This window comes from Rhinopithecus bieti, unplaced genomic scaffold (assembly GCF_001698545.2).
Source record: "Rhinopithecus bieti isolate Rb0 unplaced genomic scaffold, ASM169854v2 scaffold_10088, whole genome shotgun sequence".
NCBI lineage: Eukaryota > Metazoa > Chordata > Mammalia > Primates > Cercopithecidae > Rhinopithecus > Rhinopithecus bieti.
Window position 1 is genome coordinate 955,230 of NW_016806409.1, and position 6,633 is coordinate 961,862.

The 6,633-nt window shown below is 47.3% G+C and overlaps 1 protein-coding gene across 1 annotated transcript in view; it reads right to left on the reverse strand.

Moving 5' to 3' along the window:
• GJC1 (gap junction protein gamma 1) overlaps positions 1–6,633 on the reverse strand; it is a 27,420-nt gene extending 20,787 nt beyond the window's left edge. Inside the window, exon 1 of the mRNA XM_017876090.1 lies at positions 6,441–6,633. The gene's annotated coding sequence lies outside the window, so the exon portion shown is untranslated. The remainder of the gene's footprint in view (positions 1–6,440) is intronic.

A 6,633-nucleotide genomic window follows, 5' to 3' on the forward strand; every position in this document is an offset into this window, starting at 1 on the left:
TTTTTTTTTTTTTTTTTTTTTTTTTTTTTTAAGATGGAGTCTTGCTCTGTCACTAGGCTTGAGTGCAGCGGTGTGATGTTGGCTCACTGCAACCTCCGGGTTCAAGTGATTCTCCTGCCTCAGTCTCCTGAGTAGCTGTGACTACAGGTGTGTGCCACCATGCCTGGCTAATTTTTGTATTTTTAGTAGAGACGGGGTTTCACCATGTTGGCCAGGATGGTCTCTATCTCTTGACCTCATGATCTCCCCCGCCTCGGCCTCCCAAAGTTCTGGGATTACAGGCATGAACCACCGTGCCTGCCCTCTTCCCTTTTTTTTTTTTTTTGAATTTCTTATTTTTGTAGAGACAGGGTCTCATCATATTGCCCAGGTTGGTCTTGAACTCCTGGGCTCAATCAATCCTCCTGCCTTGACCTCCTGAAGTGCTGTGATTACTGGTGTGAGGCACCATGCCTGGCACCTTTTTTCTTTTTTTTTTTTTGAGATGGAGTCTTGTACTGTCGCCTAGCCTGGAGTGCAGTGGCACGATCTCGGCTCACTGCAACCTCCGCCTCACAGGTTCAAGTGATTCTTCTGCTTCAGTCTCCCAAGTAGCTGGGGCTATAGGCGTGCGCCACCACACCTGGCTAATTTTTTGTATTTTTAGTAGAGACGGGGTTTCACAGTGTTAGCCAGGATGGTCTCGATCTCCTCATCTCATGACCTGCCTACCTTGGCCTCCCAAAGTGATGGAATTACAAGGTGTGAGCCACTGTGCCCGGCTCTCTCTTCTTTTTTCAAGACAGTCTTGCTCTGTTGCCAGGCTGGAGTGCAGTGGCGCGATCTCGGCTCACTGCAACCTCCGCCTCCTGGGTTCAAGCAATTCCCCTGCCTCAGCCTCCAGAGTAGTTGGGATTACAGGCGCGTGCCACTACTCCCAGCTAATTTTTTGTATTTTAGTAAAGACAGGGTTTCACTATGTTGTCCAAGATGGTCTTGAACTCCTGATCTCGTGATCCGCCTGCCTCGGCCTCCCAAAGTGCTGGGTTTACAGGTATGAGCCACCATGTCTGGCCTCTTTTCTTTTCTTTTTTTTTTTTTTTGATACGGAGTCTCACTCTGTCGCCCAGGCTGGAGTGCAGTGGTGCAATCTCGGCTCACTGCAAGCTCCGCCTCCCGGGTTGACAACCTGGCCTCTTTTCTTTTTGCAAATAGAGACTGTCCCACTCTGTCAACCAGGGTGGAGTGCATGGTATGATCGCAACTCACTGTAGCCTTCAACTTCTGGGCTCAAAAATCCCTCCTGCCTCATCCTCCCGAGTAGCTGAAACCACAGGTGTACGCCACCACACCCAGCTAATTTTCAAATTACTTTTTGCAGAGACAGGGCCCTCACTATGTTGCCCAGGGTGGTCTCAAACTCCTGGGCTCAAGGTATCCTCTAGCCTCAGCCTCCGAAAGTGCTGGGATTACACGTGTGCCACTGAACTCCAGACTGGGTGACAGAGTGAGGCTCTGTCTCAAAAAAAAAAAAAAAAAAGTCAAATTAGCCAGGCGTGGCAGAGTGTGCCTGTAGTCCAAACTACTTGGGAGGCTGAGGCAGGAGAATTGCTTGAACCCGGGAGGCAGAGGTTGCAGTGAGCTGAGATTGCACCACTGCAACTCCAGCCTGGATGACAGAAGAAGACTCTGTCTTAAAAGAAAAAAAAAAAAAAAAAAAGTAGTCAAGTGCAATAGTGAGAAAGGGGGAAAGAAAGAGTTCAACTATTTTTTTGTTGTGTTTTAATCAAGTGCTTATATGTTTTGGGGGGGAAAAAAAGGAGCCAGGTGTCTTGGTCTGTAATCCCCATATTTAAGAAGCCAAGAGGACTGCTTGAGCCCAGGAGTTCAAGACCAGCCTGGGCAACACAACAAGACCCTGTCTCTACAAAAAAAAATTTTTTAATTAACTGGGTGTGGTGGCAGTGTGGGCCTGGTGGTCCCAGCTACTAGTGATGCTGTGGTGGAAGGATCTCGAGAGCACCACTACAGTTTAGCTTGGGCAACAGAACAAGACTCTGTCTCAATTATTAAAAAAAAAAGGCTGGGCACAGTGGTTCATGCCTATAATCCCAGCACTTTGGGAGACGGAGGCGGGTGGATCACCCGAGGTCAGGAGACCAGCCTGACCAACATGGAGAAACCCTGTCTCTACCAATACAAAATTAGCCGGGCATGGTGGGGCATGCCTGTAATCCCAGCTACTTGGGAGGCTGAGGCAAGAGAATCTTGAACTCAGGGGGCAGAGGTTGTGGTGAGCCGAGATTGCGCCACTGCACTTCAGCCTAGGCAACAAGAGCAAAACTCCGTCTCAAAAAAATAAAAGGGCCAGGCACAGTGGTTCACGCCTGCAAACCCAGCATTTTGAGAGGCTGAGGTGACCTGAGGTCAGGAGCTCCAGACCAGCCTGGCCAACATGGTGAAACCCTTTCTCTACTAAAATACAAAATTAGCCGGGCGTGGTGGTACACACCTATAATCCCAGCTTCTCACGAGGCTGAAGCAGGAGAATTGCTTGAACCTGGGGGCAGAGGTTGCAGTGAGCCAAGATCCTGCCACTGCACTCCAGCCTGGGTGACAGAGTGAGACTCAGTCTCAAAAAAAAAAAAAAAAGTTGAATGACTTAATGGGCACCAGAATGCTTTTGTCCAAATTGTGCTGGTGTTACAAGCAATATAGCCTCAAAGAACAAAGCTTCACCTGAGAGCTGGAGAAGAATTCATTTCCCAGAATACTTCATTTCTTTCTCTTTCTTTCTCTCTCTCTCTCTCTCTTTTCTTTTCTTTTTTTTTTTTTGAGATAGAGTCTCGCTCTGTCACCCAGGCTGGAGTGCAGTGATGCGATCTTGGCTAACTGCAACCTCCACCTCCCAGGTTCAAGCCATTCTCCTGCCTCAGCCTCCCAAGTAGCTGAGATTACAGTCGCCTGCCACCATGCCCAGCTAATTTTTTGTATTTTTAGTAGAGATGGGGTTTACACTATGTTGTCCAGGCTGGTCTTGAACTCCTGACCTCAGGTGATCCGCCCACCTTGGCCTCCCAAAGTGCTGGGATTACAAGCATGAGCCACCACTCCTGGCCCCATGTCATTTCTTTAGAAGTAAAATGCTACCTGCAAAGAGATAATCATATCCTTGTTTTAGGAAAACTCTTTGGGCAACATATTCCACAGGTCTGAAAGATAAACCTTTATTGCCAAGGAGTGCTCTCAGCCAACTACAGTACTTGTAAAACTCAAGAATGTATAACTGTATGCCAGCCAGTACTAACAGGTCATTCATTCTTTGGAGTTGTAGAAAATAGCAATGCTCAAACGCCCAGCTAGTTTTTGGTACTTAAAATTTTTTGCATTAAATCTTAAAAAATATTTTTAAAAATACATTTTAATAGGTCCTTATTTCAACACAAGCTGAACTCATCAGCTGTAGTAGTATGTTTGCAAAACAACTGTTGCCACTCAGCTGATACTAACAGCTCAGAACTGTTTTCTCTGTTTAAATTTCAGGTTAATGATACCAGCCAAAATCTATCTTCTCATACTTATTCTCAAAGGGATGGTCTTACAAAAATAATAATCTGGTCGAGTGTGGTGGCTCATGCCTGTAATCCCAGCACTTTGGGAGGCAGAGGCAGGTGGATCACCTAAGGTCAAGAGTTGGAGACCAGCCTGACCAACATGGTGAAACCCTGTTTCTACTAAAAAATACAAAATTAGCTGGGCGTGGTGGGGCATCCCTGTAAACCCAGCTACCTGGGAGGCTGAAGCACGAGAATCGCTTGAACCTGGGAGGTGGAGGTTGCAGTGAGCCAAGATAGCGCCACTGCACTCCAGCCTGGGCAACAAGAGCTAAACGCCATCTCAAAAAAAAAAAAAAAAAAAAAAATCCTACTTTTTCTTTGCCTAATTTTTTATCAAATATTTTGAACAGAAGCCACATGTAGTTCTACACTACAATAAAAGCATAAGTTCAGAAATAAGTAATCATAGCCCCTAGTCAAGCTTAACTATAGGAAAGAAGGACAGGACAGGAAAGGAGGGGAAAAAGGAAATTAGCTGGGTATACTCGGGAGGCTGAGGCAGGAGGATGGCTTGACCCCAGGAATTTGAGGCTGTAGTGTACTATGACAGCCTGGGCAACATAACAACGTCTTGTCTTAAAAAAAAAGAAAAGAAAGAAAGAAAAAGGAAAAAGAAAAAAGGACACACCTCACCAATTTTGAAATGTGAACGAAATGCAAATAAAGCAATAGTTTTTTGGAACTCATCACTTTGCATTGAATTAGGCATGGAACAAACACTACTCATTTGTTAAGATAATGATGCTCTGGATTTAAATTATATATCCTGTATTCTAAGATCCTCGTTACTGAACTGATAGGCAAGCCTGGACCTGGGGGGAAGTGGACTAATCAGAAACAGAACTCTGCATTCCTTCCCTTTGGCTGACTTATACAAATAAAAGAATAAAATTTAATTGACAAAGGATAACAGCTTATAAGTAAGATTGTTATGTTGGAGATGTGTTAACTTAAGTCCTTTGAATTAAAAGCTAAAACTCAGCCGGGCGCGGTGGCTCAAGCCTGTAATCCCAGCACTTTGGGAGCCCGAGACGGGCGGATCACAAGGTCAGGAGTTCGAGACCATCCTGGCTAACACAGTGAAACCCCGTCTCTACTAAAAAATACTGCTCTTTTTTAAGAGAACTGTGGTGGCTACCTAGTAGAAAACAATTCTTAAGTCACACAACCTCAAAAGTTAAAAGTGCTAACTTTTGAAAAGGATGTTTGAAATGCTTTGGAAAAATGCACAACAGTTTAAGCAGTAAATAATATTAAGCCATTACAAATCAGGACAAATATTAACAGATCTTGCATATAACTTCTATGTATCTCTTCAATACGCCCTTTGCCTACAGCACTCTGGGCACAAAAATCTGGGGAAAACTTAAAACTAAGATCTGTTTATCGGAGCTTTTTACCTTCTACCCAGAAGAGTTCGTATTTCTTTAATTCTGCCATTACACAGTACTTAAGACATCCAAAGCAACTGTAGTGATACAACTCTATGCTAAGTTTTTTAAAAGATCAGTAAACTTAACCCACAACTCACAATATTTTAATCAGGAGTTCTGGAAGTAAGAGTATTTTTCTGTTTTTTTCCATACCCTCTGAGATTGAAATTTTTTTACTCTTTTACTCTGAGTAATACCTAAACCCTCCCTAGGGAGAAAAATATTTTATTCCTAAATGACATTATTAACGCATTTTTCTACAGATATTAACGTACTGGAGATACGCTGTTTCCTGCTTATCAGGAAATTAAAATCCCTTTCATTTATGTAGTTTGATATTTTATAGCGCTTTCATATACTCACTTGAACTTGTACACGACACAAACATACAACAAATTTAGACTTATCAGGCACACCCTCAGCCAGAAGTTATTCAAACTTAACTTACTCGATTTCACATCGTCTTGATGCTAACAAAATTAAGCATGAGCACAATGAAATCCGTATCACTGCCAGTTCTCAATGAACAAAAAGAAAAACCAAATTCGCCCATTTCGCAAGGGAAAAGTACTCCCAATCAGACAATCGCAAAAAAAGAAAAAAAATCTCAACCATACATTCACGTAAATCTTTTCAATTCAGAGCTCCAAACGCAGTCGACAACCACACAACTGCCCACAATCACAGCGGTAGAGCCTACTCTTTAATTTTGAAGCTAGAGACTTAAGGATACACACACACACACACACACACACACACGTTCTCTAAAGTTTGACAAAGTGGGGGAAAAGTCATTTTAAGTAAAGAAAACGAGTTAGTCAAGAGGCGATGAGCCCAGTCCTTCCGCCCCGCTTTCCCGCTTCCAGCCCTCGAACTAACCCTCCTCTAACCCCCGAGAGGCAGGAGTTCTAGCGGGAAGATGCGGAAAGCGGCCGGAGACTCAGGGACCGAAGTCGGGGAGACAAAGAGCAGCCCGCGAAGCGCCCGGGTGGCGAGGGGGCGGCCCGGCTCCGCCCTGCGCCCCTAACCGCCCGGGTAGTTGTGGGCACCGCCGGGGCGCCGCCGAGTGCGCGCCGCCTCTGCCTGGGCTCCCCGACAGTCCCCCGACAACTCCGCGGCCCAGGACACCCCCGAGCCGTTTCCCTCCCGATTTGGGAGCCGCGCGCTTGGGGACAAAGAGGGAGGGTGCGCCGGGGGCAGCGGCAGGACGCGGGCCGGCGACGCCCCTCCGGACTCGGCGGGAACCCCTCGGCGGCACCCCCCTCCTCCCCCCGCTCCGGCCGCGCTCTTCCCCGGACCTCCGGAGGTTCTCCTAGGCCCATCTTCGGGGTCCCTACCAGTTCTCCCGCCTCCCCCTGGGACCCCGCCCCTGGCCCGCTTCTTCTCAGCCGGCCCTGCGGCCGCCCCTCACCCGGCGGCGGGTTCCCCCGGAGCCGCCTCCTCCGCCGGGCCTCGGCCCGTCCCGCCAGCCGCGGCCTCATGTGCCCAGCGTCGCCATTGCCTTCGCCTTCACCCTCGCCTCTCCTCCACCTCCTCCGCCGCTGCCGCCTTCGCCTCAGTCTCCAGCCGAGGCAGAAGGCGCTCCCGCCGCCGCCGCCGCCGCC